The following is a 19,185-nucleotide window of genomic DNA, read 5'->3' on the forward strand; positions in this document are numbered from 1 at the left end:
GTTATTGTTATTCTTATTGTGGTACTGTTATTATTACTTTTTATTTTAGTCTACTTGGTAAATATTTTCTTCTTCTTGAACTGCACTGTTGGTTAAGGGCTTGTAAGTAAGTGTCATGACGTTGGCCTGGGGGTAGGTTAATGACCATCATAAATACCTCTTCCCCCCTTTTTCCTCTCTCTCCCCTACTGATGTGACATTAGAAAACCCCTTGGTTAACATAGAGATTCTGGGAACATTAGAAGGTGGGGGGAAATGAACTATATTCTGGTAATCCAACCAATTGAACATATGCGGTGGTACTTACTGAATATGATGTCAGTTCGGTTGTCATCTGAGACATTCTCATCAATGATAGGATGACATAAACTCTACAGTGGAAAGTCTACACATCAGAGTTATCGGATTCACAAGGAATTGTTGTTCAATTTAAATGTTTGAATATGAAATTATTCGTGATGGGATGAAATGTGATTTTAGCTTCTAAAATGTGAGAATTGGGTTTTCATGAGTGAATTAGGCCCGACTCAGTGGCCCGCCCAGGTGAAGAGACATAGGTTGTAAATTATGAAACACACCCCTTTTCTCCCTCCACTATATAAGCCCTTGCCGAAAATGTAACCTCCTGTTCCAAGTACGTGAGGTCTGCAGCCTCTGCGTTAAAAAGGACTAACATGTCAACTACAGAACTAAGCCAACATCAGCGTGAGCTTTGGTTGCGAATGGTATGAACTTTGAACTCTTATTCACTACAGAAGTGATACCTCCTAGACGTTGAGTTAGCAACAGCAGCTGCAAACGTAAATTAGGAAAGAACAGACAGAGTATCCCGTCTACCACACAACGACGTTACTACAACGTATCCAATTTACCAGTAGAGACATTCTTCAAAGGACAAAGGACTCGGTTGGGCAACACGGCCTTCCATCTACCACCAACCTACCGAAGCGCAGCTCAGAGTAAATATTTATTGCATTATCCTTTTCCAAATGGGCGGTAATTTAGAATGCATAAGATACTGTATTTACGATAGCATGGCTTCTCCCTTGGTTCCTCAAGTCTTCCCGCTCTTTCACTCAAACCCAGCCCCTTTTCTTTTGTGTAACTAGCTGTCATATCTGTTCCACCCGCTAGGGACGTTTTCCTTTATGACGTAATTTATAATCAAGGTATGATTCATTCTGTGTATATGTAATTCTGTGTGATTAGTTAGGTATTTAGTAAATAAATAATTAAACCCAATTTTGTATTGCTGATTCAACTTGTTAGCCAGGGTTCGTGAAGATAACCAAGAATTTACAACTTTCAGATGAGACTGAAATAAGGTGACGATTAATATTGACTGCTATTGATGTAAAATATTACTAGGTCTTTAACCCTTTCATGCGTGAGTTCCAAATATCTCTAACGGTCGCCCCAGCGTGAGTTTTTTTATGCACGTGATATTAGAACGTTCTCTCCATTCCAGAATGTGTTTGTTATGTAACAGTACATTTCATCCGTGCTGCCCTCAAACAAAAGCACGCAGCCTGTTTTTATTTGTCAATTTTAAATTATTTCTAACAAGTTTTTTATTTTCTAATAACAGTTTGAAATGAGGTGTGTTCCGCCTCATTCATTCACATAAAAGTAGTCATTTTTACTTTTGCGGACCAATACATTTTTTTGACATTTCTGACCCGGACAAAATTCCCCAAACACTTCTCAATTGTTTGTGCAGGACATTTACTCATCTGCCGTCCTGCATACACGTGTTCATATTATTCCACCTGTCGCCTGCATCGAAATCAAAGTTGTTTTCGTTACCAATAATACCTTTGGAAATGTGTGCGTTTCTATCAAAGTGCCTTATTACGTTATAATAGTTTCTGCATGTCGTGTTATGTCGTTTCTACTGTAGCATCATGTTTTTGTGTATATTCCTTATAACCGCGGACACGCGATGTAACGTTACTCATTTCATAACATTTATGGTGTTATACTCAATGCTTAGGTAGCTAGCTACATTCTCCTATTAGCTCTGGAAAACAATGCTAATTGCGTCAGGGAAGTATTAGCATGTGTTGTATTTTGAAGCTACCCTGGCCTTATGACTCCCAAGTGGCACAGCGTCTCAGTGCTAGAGGCGTCACTCCAGACACCCATCTTCAAATCAAGACTGCGTTTCTATCAAAGTAAGTGCCTAATTACGTTATTGTGTCGTGTTATACCGTTTCTACTATAGCTCACTGTGTGAATGGAGCATAATATATTTGTATATATTCCTTATAACCGCGGACACGCGAGGTAACGTTACTCACCTTTTATGGTGTTATATTCAATCGTGCTTATGTAGCTAGTTACATTATTCTATTAGTTCTGTAAAACAATGCTAAATGCGTCAGAAGTATTGGCATGTTGTATTTTGACGCTACCCTGGAAAAATTGAAAAATATCTTATACCACTTGGTCGTTTTCTGAGTGCATTCCACAAAGCTGTTTATCATCCACTGCCCCCATTTTGAAGTAATAGTCAAGCACGCAGTCTGGTTTCATGTTTCTCTGTCTGGTTTGTTTCTCTCTCCCGTCAGGTGGTCCACCTTCCCTGTGGCCGACATGGTTGCTGTATGGACAGTGGAGAGGACATGGACGTCTCGTTTGTCATGCCACTTTACTGCCAGCTGTTAACATTTCTTATTTTGTATAACGGGTCATTTAGGATGGTAGTAGCGTTGATGAAATGCAGTCATAGCAGCAGAACTAGAAAGCAGTCTTTACTGTCACCAGGAATGTATACATTTCACTAATTGTGGTTGTCCCCCACTCCTGGCTCTCTTATCCTGTAGGTCCAAGGCATAGCGATTGGTCTCTACTATGTCTCCCACCAGCTCCTCTGTCAGAAACAACTTGAAGCACTCTGCCTCAGTTGGAAATGGCAAGGGGCGTTGCACTCCAGACTGGGACTCATCAAAGCAAACACCAGGGCCAGGAGGGGTGAAACAGCAGGGCCAGGAGGGGTGAAACAGCAGGGCCAGGAGGGGTGAAATGACTGGTGGCCTTCCAGCTACCACAGAACTCCTGTACTTCATCCACTGTTGGTATGCCTCCATCACCACCAGCATCTTCAAAGGGAACTGGGACTTTGTCAGTGGACAAGGGAAATTCAGATTCAGGGTTCTCAATGGCTACAAGGTTGGGGGGCAGCTCCTCACTGTCACTGTCAGAATCTGATTCCTGACTTTCAGACTCATTGTCAGAATTTTAAAAAATCTCCAGAATTTCCACATTTGTTTGTTGTCTCCTTTTGAAAGACATTGCTAATGCTTCAGCTCATCTCACTAGCTACATACAGTACATAAACAACAACACTGAATGGTTTAGAGTGAGAGGGTACGTGGTTGACTGCCGGCACGCGCCACTTGTATCAATAAATCACTATCAGAAAATGTTTTGTGTGGCAATTATTTGTGTATTTACGGTTTTATTCACATGTTTTCAAATCTAGGTGACAAATCATGCATTCCGATTCTTGCACAGATTGTAATGGGCACATTATGTGTGTAAAATACTTTTTTGAAGGTTGTACTGATTATGATGAGCTAAGCTAATTCCAGCTGTGTAGTCATGTTTGTTGACGTTCAATGCATTCTGGGTTCACGTAATCGTCTCTTTGACCAAAGATGTTATAACAAAATGAGGTGAGTAAGAGTTCACTCGTTTTTTGAGGACTTCCGGAAATGAATGGTGGGATGTGAACGACGGTAGACGACACACCCCTTCAACATGCATACTATAAACAGACCAAACTCATCTCGTCTTCTCTTATTATCTTCGGTTTCTGTGAGGAAAAAAAATGCATGGCTGCGCGCTGAAACTAATCGTCGGATTACTTTCGATTTCTAAAAAGTGCTTTACCTAATTATTTCGATCAATGGTGTGCTCACCCGTGATGTGATTAATTATACATAGTAATTGCTATTAGCTAATTCATATTGTAGTTTATGTCAGCCGAGAGTTAGAAAATATGACTGCTTGTGTTGGGTCAATCTTTCCTCAGCGCTAGGACAAATGTAGCCTACATTTTTCCGGTTAGGATGATTGTGTTATGCTATATATTCTTCAGTGAATATCTGAACATTGAATCCAAAAATAAACTGCTCACATTCTGGACATAACTTTGTAAGGACTGTGTTTGTGTAAATAGTTTCTGAAAAAAGTGTGGCCAGCTCAAACGCTGATTGTTGTGTCATTCGAAACTGGCCGTTCTAAACGAGCGTTCTAAATGAGTGTTCTAATCACACGGGTGTGATCGTACGCTTCAGGGACCACTGTAGAACGATCACACCCGTGTGATGGTACGTGTGAAAGGGTTAAGAGTTTATTCGGAAGATAACAGCTCTATAAATATTATTCCGTGGTGCCCCGACTCTCTAGTTAATTACATTCACATGATTAGCTCAATCAGGTAATATTAATTGCGGAGAAAGGATTTTATAGAATAGCATGTCATATCACTTAATCCGGCATAGCCAAAGACACAACATAAGCATTTCACTGTAAAGTCTACACTTGTTATATTCGGCGCATGTGACAAATAAAATTTGATTTAATTTGATTATACTGTAGATGTAACAGTATAGCTTCCATCCCTCTCCTCGCCCCGAACCAGGGACCCTCTGCACACATCGACAACAGCCACCCTTGAAGCATCGTTACCCATCGCTCCACAAAAGCCGCGGCCCTTGCAGAGCAAGGGGAACAACTACTTCAAGGTCCTCAGAGCAAATGACGTCACCGATTGAAACGCTATTAGCGCGCACCCCGCTAACTAGCTAGCCATTTCACATCGGTTACATAGACATAATATAACATTTGAAATGTCTTTATTCCTTTGGAACTTTGGAGTGTAATGTTTACTGCTCATTTTTTATTGTTTATTTCACTTTTGTTTATTATCTATTTCACTTGCTTTGGCAATGTAAATATATGTTTCCCATGCCAATAAAGCCCCTTAAATTGAAATTGAGAGAGGGAGAGGGAGGGAGAGAGGGAGAGAGAGAGAGAGAGAGAGAGAGAGAGAGAGAGAGAGAGAGAGAGAGAGAGAGAGAGAGAGAGAGAGAGAGAGAGAGAGAGAGAGAGAGAGAGAGAGAGAGAGAGAGAGGGATATAGAGGATATAGATAGAGTTAGACAGAGAGCAGAAAAAGTGAGCAGAGATGTATATACTGTAGAAAGTGTGAGCAGAGAGAAACAGAGATACTGTAGAAAAAGAAAGAGAGAGAGCGAGAGAGAGAGCACAACTCTCCAGAGGTATCTACAATGCTAAACAGCCAGCGTCTCTCCTGCCATCCCAGATTTTTGGTTAGCTTCCGCCTTTAAAGCCTGGCTTCCAATCCCCCACTCCACTCCTATCCTCTCTCTCATCTTCCCTCCTCTCACCTCTCCCCCCTCTCTCCGGACCGTCACTAACCCTTGTAGCGTATGCAGAAAGCTGGCCGGCCAAGGATTCATGCATTATTCATGGGGCCCTCTCTCCGAATTAAAGCGTGCAGCCTGAGAGCCTTACATTGTACCATGTAAACACACAGAGAAAGAGAGAGAGTGGGGAGTCTAGAGAGAGAGAGAGAGAGAGAGAGAGAGAGAGAGAGAGAGAGAGAGAGAGAGAGAGAGAGAGAGAGCGAGATAGTTTGGGAAGGAGGGATGGGTCAGATAAAGGGGGTGGGTTTAAATGTGAAAAAGTAGCTGTGGTATTTGAAGTTGTTTTTTAATTCTGTTCTTGTTGATGTCTATAAGCAGGAAGTCGTCCCATTGACTACAATGATGTCATATTGCAGAATCTACCATTAAAGGTACCGTACTTGAGTTTCCCTTCAACTGAATCTTCCACCTTGTGATGAATGAGACACTCCAGGTCAACTCCGTTGAGATTGCCAATACGTTTAGCAAATCTAGTATTCCGAGGTGTAAGCATACACACTTCCAATGTTCAATTAAATGACTGTGAACAGCAGAGATAAAAGCCCATCATTTTCCTTCAGTAAAAATGTTTTTTTAATGATCATGCAGCTGGATAGTTGAGCAGCGTTTCTGTGCTTCCTAACAGACTGAAAAGTCTGGATGATGATAACAGACTGAGAGGTCTGGATGATGATAACAGACTGAGAGGTCTGGATGATGATAACAGACTGAGAAGTCTGGATGATGATAACAGACTGAGAGGTCTGGATGATGATAACAGACTGAGAGGTCTGGATGATGATAACAGACTGAGAAGTCTGGATGATGATAACAGACTGAGAGGTCTGGATGATGATAACAGACTGAGAGGTCTGGATGATGATAACAGACTGAGAGGTCTGGATGATGATAACAGACTGAGAGGTCTGGATGATGATAACAGACTGAGAGGCCTGGATGATGATAACAGACTGAGAGGTCTGGATGATGATAACAGACTGAGAGGTCTGGATGATGATAACAGACTGAGAAGTCTGGATGATGATAACAGACTGAGAGGTCTGGATGATGATAACAGACTGAGAGGTCTGGATGATGATAACAGACTGAGAGGTCTGGATGATGATAACAGACTGAGAAGTCTGGATGATGATAACAGACTGAGAGGTCTGGATGATGATAACAGACTGAGAGGTCTGGATGATGATAACAGACTGAGAGGTCTGGATGATGATAACAGACTGAGAGGTCTGGATGATGATAACAGACTGAGAAGTCTGGATGATGATAACAGACTGAGAGGTCTGGATGATGATAACAGACTGAGAAGTCTGGATGATGATAACAGACTGAGAGGTCTGGATGATGATAACAGACTGAGAGGCCTGGATGATGATAACAGACTGAGAGGTCTGGATGATGATAACAGACTGAGAGGTCTGGATGATGATAACAGACTGAGAAGTCTGGATGATGATAACAGACTGAGAGGTCTGGATGATGATAACAGACTGAGAAGTCTGGATGATGATAACAGACTGAGAGGTCTGGATGATGATAACAGACTGAGAGGTCTGGATGATGATAACAGACTGAGAGGTCTGGATGATGATAACAGACTGAGAAGTCTGGATGATGATAACAGACTGAGAGGTCTGGATGATGATAACAGACTGAGAAGTCTGGATGATGATAACAGACTGAGAGGTCTGGATGATGATAACAGACTGAGAGGTCTGGATGATGATAACAGACTGAGAGGTCTGGATGATGATAACAGACTGAGAAGTCTGGATGATGATAACAGACTGAGAGGTCTGGATGATGATAACAGACTGAGAGGTCTGGATGATGATAACAGACTGAGAGGTCTGGATGATGATAACAGACTGAGAAGTCTGGATGATGATAACAGACTGAGAAGTCTGGATGATGATAACAGACTGAGAGGTCTGGATGATGATAACAGACTGAGAGGTCTGGATGATGATAACAGACTGAGAGGTCTGGATGATGATAACAGACTGAGAGGTCTGGATGATGATAACAGACTGAGAAGTCTGGATGATGATAACAGACTGAGAAGTCTGGATGATGATAACAGACTGAGAGGTCTGGATGATGATAACAGACTGAGAGGTCTGGATGATGATAACAGACTGAGAGGTCTGGATGATGATAACAGACTGAGAAGTCTGGATGATGATAACAGACTGAGAGGTCTGGATGATGATAACAGACTGAGAGGTCTGGATGATGATAACAGACTGAGAGGTCTGGATGATGATAACAGACTGAGAGGTCTGGATGATGATAACAGACTGAGAAGTCTGGATGATGATAACAGACTGAGAAGTCTGGATGATGATAACAGACTGAGAGGTCTGGATGATGATAACAGACTGAGAGGTCTGGATGATGATAACAGACTGAGAGGTCTGGATGATGATAACAGACTGAGAGGTCTGGATGATGATAACAGACTGAGAAGTCTGGATGATGATAACAGACTGAGAAGTCTGGATGATGATAACAGACTGAGAGGTCTGGATGATGATAACAGACTGAGAGGTCTGGATGATGATAACAGACTGAGAGGTCTGGATGATGATAACAGACTGAGAGGTCTGGATGATGATAACAGACTGAGAGGTCTGGATGATGATAACAGACTGAGAAGTCTGGATGATGATAACAGACTGAGAGGTCTGGATGATGATAACAGACTGAGAAGTCTGGATGATGATAACAGACTGAGAGGTCTGGATGATGATAACAGACTGAGAGGTCTGGATGATGATAACAGACTGAGAAGTCTGGATGATGATAACAGACTGAGAGGTCTGGATGATGATAACAGACTGAGAGGTCTGGATGATGATAACAGACTGAGAGGTCTGGATGATGATAACAGACTGAGAGGTCTGGATGATGATAACAGACTGAGAGGTCTGGATGATGATAACAGACTGAGAAGTCTGGATGATGATAACAGACTGAGAAGTCTGGATGATGATAACAGACTGAGAGGTCTGGATGATGATAACAGACTGAGAGGTCTGGATGATGATAACAGACTGAGAGGTCTGGATGATGATAACAGACTGAGAGGTCTGGATGATGATAACAGACTGAGAGGTCTGGATGATGATAACAGACTGAGAAGTCTGGATGATGATAACAGACTGAGAGGTCTGGATGATGATAACAGACTGAGAAGTCTGGATGATGATAACAGACTGAGAGGTCTGGATGATGATAACAGACTGAGAGGTCTGGATGATGATAACAGACTGAGAAGTCTGGATGATGATAACAGACTGAGAGGTCTGGATGATGATAACAGACTGAGAGGTCTGGATGATGATAACAGACTGAGAGGTCTGGATGATGATAACAGACTGAGAGGTCTGGATGATGATAACAGACTGAGAGGTCTGGATGATGATAACAGACTGAGAAGTCTGGATGATGATAACAGACTGAGAAGTCTGGATGATGATAACAGACTGAGAGGTCTGGATGATGATAACAGACTGAGAGGTCTGGATGATGATAACAGACTGAGAGGTCTGGATGATGATAACAGACTGAGAGGTCTGGATGATGATAACAGACTGAGAAGTCTGGATGATGATAACAGACTGAGAAGTCTGGATGATGATAACAGACTGAGAGGTCTGGATGATGATAACAGACAGAGGTCTGGATGATGATAACAGACTGAGAGGTCTGGATGATGATAACAGACTGAGAAGTCTGGATGATGATAACAGACTGAGAAGTCTGGATGATGATAACAGACTGAGCGGTCTGGATGATGATAACAGACTGAGAAGTCTGGATGATGATAACAGACTGAGAGGCCTGGATGATGATAACAGACTGAGAGGTCTGGATGATGATAACAGACTGAGAAGTCTGGATGATGATAACAGACTGAGAGGTCTGGATGATGATAACAGACTGAGAAGTCTGGATGATGATAACAGACTGAGAAGTCTGGATGATGATAACAGACTGAGAGGTCTGGATGATGATAACAGACTGAGAAGTCTGGATGATGATAACAGACTGAGAGGTCTGGATGATGATAACAGACTGAGAGGTCTGGATGATGATAACAGACTGAGAGGTCTGGATGATGATAACAGACTGAGAGGTCTGGATGATGATAACAGACTGAGAGGCCTGGATGATGATAACAGACTGAGAGGTCTGGATGATGATAACAGACTGAGAAGTCTGGATGATGATAACAGACTGAGAGGTCTGGATGATGATAACAGACTGAGAAGTCTGGATGATGATAACAGACTGAGAAGTCTGGATGATGATAACAGACTGAGAGGTCTGGATGATGATAACAGACTGAGAGGTCTGGATGATGATAACAGACTGAGAGGTCTGGATGATGATAACAGACTGAGAGGTCTGGATGATGATAACAGACTGAGAGGTCTGGATGATGATAACAGACTGAGAGGTCTGGATGATGATAACAGACTGAGAGGTCTGGATGATGATAACAGACTGAGAAGTCTGGATGATGATAACAGACTGAGAGGTCTGGATGATGATAACAGACTGAGAGGTCTGGATGATGATAACAGACTGAGAAGTCTGGATGATGATAACAGACTGAGAAGTCTGGATGATGATAACAGACTGAGAGGTCTGGATGATGATAACAGACTGAGAGGTCTGGATGATGATAACAGACTGAGAGGTCTGGATGATGATAACAGACTGAGAGGTCTGGATGATGATAACAGACTGAGAGGTCTGGATGATGATAACAGACTGAGAGGTCTGGATGATGATAACAGACTGAGAGGTCTGGATGATGATAACAGACTGAGAAGTCTGGATGATGATAACAGACTGAGAAGTCTGGATGATGATAACAGACTGAGAGGTCTGGATGATGATAACAGACTGAGAGGTCTGGATGATGATAACAGACTGAGAGGTCTGGATGATGATAACAGACTGAGAGGTCTGGATGATGATAACAGACTGAGAGGTCTGGATGATGATAACAGACTGAGAGGTCTGGTTGATGATAACAGACTGAGAGGTCTGGATGATGATAACAGACTGAGAGGTCTGGATGATAAATAACAGACTGAGAAGTCTGGATGATGATAACAGACTGAGAGGTCTGGATGATGATAACAGACTATTACATAATTCATTTGGCATATGGTAAGCCCCACAGTTTCAATTAGCTTACTTGTGACCCAAACTCATGTTCAAAACAAAGTTGTTTAAAGACGGTGAGAAATGGTAACTATACACAATAGGAAAAATTAACATCAACAAGCAAAAACTAAAGAACTGTACATTTTTGTTTTTATAGTCGACTTCCTCATCAAAGTCGGGGACAGAGAACAAGAACAAACATGAAACAGGGGGATGAGAGGGTGTTTGGGGGGGATAAGATTTTCTCCTCAGTTTCTCCTTTTGAAGCAAAGTATGAAGAGAACAAATTATTACTGTGACTCGATGATGCACTGGCAGCAGGGCTCTAAAGTGTGACCATTTGTGCAGATGGATGCACCTCCACAGTGCAGATGGATGCAGCTCCACCGTGCAGATGGATGCACCTCCACAGTGCAGATGGATGCAGCTCCACCGTGCAGATGGATGCAGCTCCACCATGCAGATGGATGCACCTCCACAGTGCAGATGGATGCACCTCCACAGTGCAGATGGATGCAGCTCCACCGTGCAGATGGATGCAGCTCCACCGTACAGATGGATGCAGCTCCACCGTGCAGATGGATGCAGCTCCACCGTGCAGATGGATGCACCTCCACCGTGCAGATGGATGCAGCTCCACCGTGCAGATGGATGCAGCTCCACCGTGCAGATGGATGCAGCTCCACCGTGCAGATGGATGCAGCTCCACCGTGCAGATGGATGCAGCTCCACCGTGCAGATGGATGCAGCTCCACCGTGCAGATGGATGCAGCTCCACCGTGCAGATGGATGCAGCTCCACCGTGCAGATGGATGCAGCTCCACCGTGCAGATGGATGCAGCTCCATTGGCGGGACGCATTTTACATTCATAAACCATGTCGCAGGCCATTCTAAAACTACAGAGAGCGTGAGAGAGCGTGAGTAGGTCATCTTGAAGCCGTGTACAGAGTGCGTGAAGGTCATCTTGCAACCGTGTGCAGAGTGCGTGAAGGTCATCTTGCAACCGTGTACAGAGTGCGTGAAGGTCATCTTGCAACCGTGTGCAGAGTGCGTGAAGGTCATCTTGCAACCGTGTGCAGAGTGCGTGAGTAGGTCATCTTGAAGCCGTGTACAGAGAGCGTGAGTAGGTCATCTTGAAGCCGTGTACAGAGAGCGTGAGTAGGTCATCTTGCAACCGTGTGCAGAGTGCGTGAGTAGGTCATCTTGAAGCCGTGTGCAGAGTACGTAAGTAGGTCATCTTGAAGCCGTGTGCAGAGTGCGTGAGTAGGTCATCTTGAAGCCGTGTGCAGAGTACGTAAGTAGGTCATCTTGAAGCCGTGTACAGAGTGCGTGAGTAGGTCATCTTGAAGCCGTGTACAGAGAGCGTGAGTAGGTCATCTTGAAGCCGTGTACAGAGAGCGTGAGTAGGTCATCTTGCAACCGTGTGCAGAGTGCGTGAGTAGGTCATCTTGAAGCCGTGTGCAGAGTACGTAAGTAGGTCATCTTGAAGCCGTGTGCAGAGTGCGTGAGTAGGTCATCTTGAAGCCGTGTGCAGAGTACGTAAGTAGGTCATCTTGAAGCCGTGTACAGAGTGCGTGAGTAGGTCATCTTGAAGCCGTGTACAGAGTGTGTGAGTAGGTCATCTTGAAGCCGTGTTGCCCATGATGCCAACTACCCACAATGCACCAGAAAGCACTTTGCGAGCAGCCTCGTGAGCTCTGGTCCTCTCCCCTGCTCCACCGCAGTGGGAACAGGGCAGACCTGCCAGCTCCAAAAGCAAAACATACCAAATGTGGTTCACTGTGAGTTCTCTGTGAAATATTGACTCGAAATGTGTGACGTATTGTGTGTGTTATACATTAAAGGCTCCCGAGTGGCGCAGCGGTCTAAGGCAGCTGTCTAAGGCAGCGGTCTGAGGCAGCGGTCTGAGGCAGCGGTCTAAGGCACTGCATTTCAGTGCTAGAGGCGTCACTACAGACCCTGATTCGATCCCGGGCTGTATCACAACCGGCCGTGATCGGGAGTCCCATATGGTGGCACACAATTGGCACAGCACGGTCCGGGGTAGGCCGTCATTATAAATAAGTCTGACTCTTAACTGACTTGCCTAGGTAAATAAAGGTTAAATAATAAAAATAAAAATACTTCATACAAAATGATACAATGTATATTCAAAGCGTCAACCTACCTCCTGCAGTCCCTGATCCAGCTCCTGATCCTTATTCAGTGGTCTCTACACACCACTACCCACAACCATAATGCACGGATCAATAAAAACGTGGCTTTGCCGATGTAAACAACCTAATCTATACAAACTCTTTCAATCAAAGCGAAAGTTCCATATCCTTGGCTCCTGTGGAGTGTCTCTTTCCCTATCTATTATTGGTCATGGGGGAACGGCCACCATTGATTGGACAATGGAGAGAATTGACCTCTTCTCAGACACATCTAGACCTACCGTGAGCATGCTGTAATGTACTCCCTTCTCTTCCCCCTCTCTCTACCACTCGCTCTCCTGTCTTTCAAACTCAAACCTTCCCTCTCCATAGCCATGATCCCTCTCTGTCCCCCTCTCTCTCTCTCTGTCCCCTCTCTCTCTGTCCCCTCTCTCTCTCTCTGTCCCCTCTCTCTGTCCCCCTCTCTCTCTATCTCTCTCTCTCTGTCCTCCTCTCTCTCTCTCTTCCCCCTCTCTCTACCACTCGCTCTCCTGTCTTTCAAACTCAAACCTTCCCTCTCCATAGCCATGATCCCTCTCTGTCCCCCTCTCTCTCTCTCTGTCCCCTCTCTCTCTCTCTCTGTCCTCCTCTCTCTCTCTCTCTCTCTCTCTCTCTCTCTCAATTCAATTCAATTTAATTCAAGGGGCTTTATTGGCATGGGGAACATATGTTAACATTGCCAAAGCAAGTGAGGTCAATAATATACAAAAGTGAAATAAACAATCAAAATTAACAGTAAACATTACACATACAGAAGTTTCAAAAGAATAAAGACATTACAAATGTCATATTATGTATATATATACAGTGTTGTAATGATGTACAAATGGTTAATGTACAAAAGGGAAAATAAATAAACATAAATATGGGTTGTATTTACAATGGTGTTTGTTCTTCACTGTTTGACCTTTTCTTGTGGCAACAGGTCACAAATCTTACTGCTGTGATGCACACTGTGGTATTTCACCTAGTAGATATGGGTGTTTATCAAAATCGGGTTTGTTTTCGAATTCTTTGTGGATCTGTGTAATCTGAGGGAAATATGTGTCTCTAATATGGTCACACATTTGGCAGGTGGTTAGGAAGTGCAGCTCAGTTTCCACGTCATTTTGTGGGCAGTGTGCACATAGCCTGTCTTCTCTTGAGAGCCATGTCTGCCTAAGACGGCTATGCTCACTGAGTCTGTACATAGTCAAAGCTTTCATTAAGTTTGGGTCAGTCACAGTGGTCAGGTATTCTGCCACTGTGTACTCTCTGTTTAGGGCCAAATAGCATTCTAGTTTGCTCAGTTTTTTTGTTAATTCTTTCCAATGTGTCAAGTAATTATCTTTTTGTTTTCTCATGATTTGGTTGGGTCTAATTGTGTTGCTGTCCTGGGCTCTGTGTGGTCTGTTTGTGTTTATGAAAAGAGCCCCAGGACCAACTTTCTTAGGGGACTCTTCTCCAGGTTCATCTCTCTGTAGGTGATGGCTTTGTTATGGAAGGTTTGGGAATCGCTTCCTTTTAGGTGGTTGTAGAATTTAACGTCTCTTTTCTGGATTTTGATAATTAGCGGGTATCGCTCTCTCTCTCCATCTCTCTGTCCCTCTCTCTATCTCTCTGTCCCCCTCTCTCTATCACTCGTTCTCCTGTCTTTCAAACTCAAGCCTTCACTCTCCATAGCCATGATCTATTTCTGTCCCCTCTCTCTTTCTCTCTGTCCCCTCTCTCTATCTCTCTGTCCCCTCCCTCTCTCTCTGTCCCCCTCTCTGTCCCCTCCCTCTCTCTCTCTGTCCCCCTCTCTGTCCCCTCCCTCTCTCTCTCTGTCCCCCTCCCTCCCTCTCTCTCTTTCTCTCTCTCTCTCTCTCTCTCTCTCTATCTCTCTCTGTACCAGGGTTGGGGTGAATTCCATCTCCCTGTAAATTCCATTTAATTTAACTCAAATTTCTAGGTCAGTCTTTGAATTCAGATGATTAATTCCTCTCAATTCCCAATTCAGTGTTATACCCAACAATTACACACATAAAATTCAATTCCCTCAGGCTTCAAGTTGATCAGATCACTGTTCAGACAGCCTAGCTATACTGGAAATAGAGAAATGCAAGATGATTCAAACAATTACAGAAACTGGGAAAAATATAGAATTTCAGTCCAAACTGTTTAATTCCAACTCCATAACTTTAAGATTGTTGAAATTGATGAGTGAACCCTGCGCCGTACCTCTATTTCCTCTCTCCTCCCCTCTCACTCGCTCTACCTCATTATTTACTTATTTTATTTATTTCACCTTTGTTTAACAAGGCAAATCAGTTAAGAACAAATTTTTATTCAAAGGGGAATTGGCTTGAGAGAGAAAGAGAGAGAGAGAAGGGGAGGGAACCTGAAATAAAGGGGTGGGTAGAGGACTTGTTACTTATTACTTCGGCAGAGAGAGAGAGACAATGTCTGTGTCTGAATACCCATACTAGCGCATGTGTTGTGGATAAGAGATGTTGATACTCGACTAGTGACTGGCTAGCGTGGGAGCACAGCGTGATGACTCAATCATGATCTAAGGCATTATTTGAATGACAGACCATCTGTGGGTTATCACAGGAGTCAATTCCGATGAAGAAATGTTCCCACAGAAGTCTTAGGGTGACTGAGGCGAGGAGAGGTGAAGACTGATGAAACTTGAATCTATGAAATGAATGTTACTCTGTGAATTAAATTGTCATGTTTAGATTGTTTCAAGAGTTGATAAAGAGCTATGAATTTTGATATGTTTTACTGTACTGTCAGTACTATGGATGTATTGTTACAGAGAACCTGTGTTATCCTGTTGGTCGGATGGCGGACAGTTCAAAGAGGAGCGACACAGGGGTACACCAGTATAATTTAGATAAGAGTTGTGATGATTAGATCCCAGAATGTGTGTGTTGTTCTCATGCCTTTGTTTTCATGTTTTGGGCCATGCAAAGTGATGCTAATTACACGATAGGAGATACTGGGAGTTGGAGCTCTTGGAAGAATAAAAGCTGTGTTTAAACGTTGAGTCATTGGTACATTTTCTATGCTATTAAGACTTAGTGTGTACCACCACCAAATGGATACGAACCGTACCCTCGCATGTCTGACTAATATTCCTTTAATTATTATTTGGTGAAACGTCTAATGGTAAATGCTATTCATAATATACATAGCATATATGCTTGGTCTCTAACTCTCTAGCATCTCTGAGCTAAGGTTAACGCAATAATACAATGGTAAGACATCAATTGCAAGATATTAGCTCTTTGTTCTTCAGCCTCGTAGTAATTGCAAAACAGTAAACCAAGACACGTGCATCTTATAGTATTCCGAGTGGTGACGCAAGACTCGCAACCATGGCTATACCCACTGGACACGATTATGGCCCTGTAGCATTCACAAGATAATGGAGGCTGATTGATGGGTGTAGTTTATTATTCAGTTCTACATAATAATGGTTGGATCATTTATATTAATTACATAATGGTGACCCCTCATCCTCAGTCGATGGGGATTTTCTACACTACATACAGTGGGGAGAACAAGTATTTGATACACTGCCGATTTTGCAGGTTTTACTACTTACAACGCATGTAGAGGTCTGTCATTTTTATCATAGGTACACTTCAACTGTGAGAGCCGGAATTCTTACTGGTTGGTAGGTGATCAAATACTTATGTCATGCAATAAAATGCAAATGAATTACTTAAAAATCATACAATGTGATTTTCTGGATTTTTGTTTTAGATTCCGTCTCTCACAGTTGAAGTGTACCTATGATAAGAATTACAGACCTCTACATGCTTTGTAAGTAGGAAAACCTGCAAAATCGGCAGTGTATCAAATACTTGTTCTCCCCACTGTATGTAGAAAAGAAACAAAGTTTTATAGTATGTGACATTTTGGGGAAAAAGGTACTCTGAATGTTTCAACTAATGCATGATTAGAGTGTGGATATTCAGACACGGCCAGTAGCTTTGGTTCAGAGAGGGCAGGAAGACTTTTACAGCAGATGACCTAAGCACGGGGCACTAACACGCAGGGGGGTGACTGATAGTGCTGAGTTACTGTCTATGGCACAGAGAGGCTGAAATACACGGGTACGGAAAAATATTCAGAGTTATTTTTCAACAACCTCACTGACTATATGTGGGGTACACTGACAGTCTGAAATGGTTCACCCACACAGACAGTGTGGTGACGGAGGCACAATAGCGCCTCTTCAACCTCAGGAGGCTGAAGAAATTTGGCATCCTGTCGGGCTGTATCATCGCATGGTACGGCACCTGCACCGCCCCCAACCTCAAGGTTCTCCAGAGGGTGGTGCGTTCTGCCCAACGCATCACCGGGGGCACACTGCCTGTTCTCCAGGACACCTACACCACCCGATGTCACAGGAAGGCCAAAAAGATCATCAAGGACATCAACCACCCGAGCCACGGCCTGTTCATCCCCCGATCATCCAGAATGCTAGATCAGTACAGGTGCAACAAAGCTGGGACTGAAAGACAGCTTCTATCTCAAGGCCAACAGACTGTTTTATAGAAACACTGGTCACTTTAATAATATTTTACATACTGTTTTACACATTTCATATGTATATACTTTATTATACAGTTGTCGGAAGTTTACATACACTTAGGTTGGAGTCATTAAAACTCGTTTTTCAACCACTCCACAAATTTCTTGTTATCAAATTATAGTTTTGGCAAGTTGGTTAGGACATCTACTTTGTGCATAACACAAGTAAATTTCCAAAAATTGTTTACAGACAGATTATTTCACTTATAATTCACTGTATCACAATTCCAGTGGGTCAGAAGTTTACATACACTAAGTTGACTGTGCCTTTAAACGGCTTTCAAAATACCAGAAAATTATGACATGGCTTTAGAGGCTTCTGATAGGCTAATTGACATAATTTGAGTCAATTGTAGGTGTACCTGTCAGGTTTTGGCCAGGACTGTTCTGTTTTTTTGTCACTAGATGTCCCCATTGCACCTTTTTTGTACCTTTTGTTTTTCCCTTGCTCTAATTATTGTTTGCACCTGTATGTCGTTCCCTTGTTAGTATTTAATCCCTGTGTGTTCCTCAGTTCCTTGCTCAGTGTTTGTATGTTAGCACCCAGCCCCAGCCCAAGCCTTGTTGTGAACATATATTTTTCTCTTGTTGGATTTTCCAGAGGTTCTCTGGTTTTGTTCTTTTGTATTTTGGATTAGTCTTTTAAGGTTTGTTTTTCCCTTGCTGTTTTTACCACTTTGTGGATTTTCTTTGTATTTTGGAAGATATCTATTTTTTATTAAACCACCATCTCTAGCACTGCTGTGTCTGCCTCATCTTCTGGGTTCTGCCGATTTAGTGACTGTTTCTCGCACCGGGTCCTGACAGTACCTGTGGATGTATTTCAAGGCCTACCTTCAAACTCAGTGCCTCTTTGCTTGACATCATGGGAAAATCAAAAGAAATAAGCCAAGACCTCAAAATAAATTGTAGACCTCCACAAGTCTGGTTCATCCTTGGGAGCAATTTCCAAACGCCTGAAGGTACCACGTTCATCTGTACAAACAATAGTACGCAAGTATAAACGCCATGGGACTACGCAGCCGTCATACCGCTCATGATGGAGACGCGTTCTGTCTCCTAGAGGTGAACGTACTTTGGTGTGAAAAGAGCAAAATAATCCCAGAACAACTGCAAAGGACCTTGTGAAGATGCTGGAGGAAACAGGTACAAAAGTATCTATATCCACAGTAAAACGAGTCCTTTATATCGACATAGCCTGAAAGGCCGCTCAGCAAGGAAGAAGCCACTGCTCCAAAACCGCGATAATGTCACGACTTCCACCGAAGTTGGTGCCTCTCCTTGTTCGGGCGGCATTCGGCGGTCGTCGTCACCGGTTTTCTAGCCGCCACCGATCTACGTTTCATTGTCCATTTGTTTTGTCTTTATTGTACACACCTGGTTTCCATTACATTATTATTTATTCCCTATTTAACCCTCTGGTTCCCACATGGTTTTGTGCGTGTTTGTTCGTTGTTAAGTGTTTGCTATTTCTGTGAGCTGGAGTATTTTTCCCTGCGTGGAATTATTTTGTTTATTCGAGTAAAGTACGTTTTTACTCAGTTCTGTGTCCTGCGCCTGACTCCGTCCTACCCGCTGCACACTGACACTTGAAACACATAAAAAAGCCAGACTACGGTTTGCAACTGCACATGAGGACAAAGATCGTACTTTTTGGAAAAATGGCCTCTGGTCTGATGAAACAAAAATAGAACTGTTTGGCCATAATGATCATTGTTATGTTTGGAGGTGAAAGGGGGATGCTTGCAAGCCGAAGAACACCATCAAAACCGTGAAGCACG

General features: G+C 43.1%; 2 protein-coding genes and 1 long non-coding RNA gene across 3 annotated transcripts in view; 2 read left to right on the forward strand and 1 right to left on the reverse strand.

The window, feature by feature from the left end:
• The window catches only part of LOC139540455 (ephrin-A2-like), a 241,046-nt gene that overhangs the window by 156,938 nt on the left and 64,923 nt on the right, over positions 1 to 19,185 (reverse strand). The window lies entirely within an intron of this gene.
• On the forward strand, positions 1,512 to 3,427 carry LOC139539540 (uncharacterized). Its single transcript, XR_011667960.1, has 2 exons — positions 1,512 to 2,174; positions 2,571 to 3,427. It is a non-coding gene; the product is annotated as an uncharacterized lncRNA (long non-coding RNA).
• Positions 5,808 to 19,185, forward strand: part of LOC139540454 (ELAV-like protein 1) — a 229,130-nt gene continuing 215,752 nt past the window's right edge. The window contains exon 1 of the mRNA XM_071344294.1: positions 5,808 to 5,817. The gene's annotated coding sequence lies outside the window, so the exon portion shown is untranslated. The remainder of the gene's footprint in view (positions 5,818 to 19,185) is intronic.

Source organism: Salvelinus alpinus, chromosome 15 (genome assembly GCF_045679555.1).
Source record: "Salvelinus alpinus chromosome 15, SLU_Salpinus.1, whole genome shotgun sequence".
Classification (NCBI taxonomy): domain Eukaryota; kingdom Metazoa; phylum Chordata; class Actinopteri; order Salmoniformes; family Salmonidae; genus Salvelinus; species Salvelinus alpinus.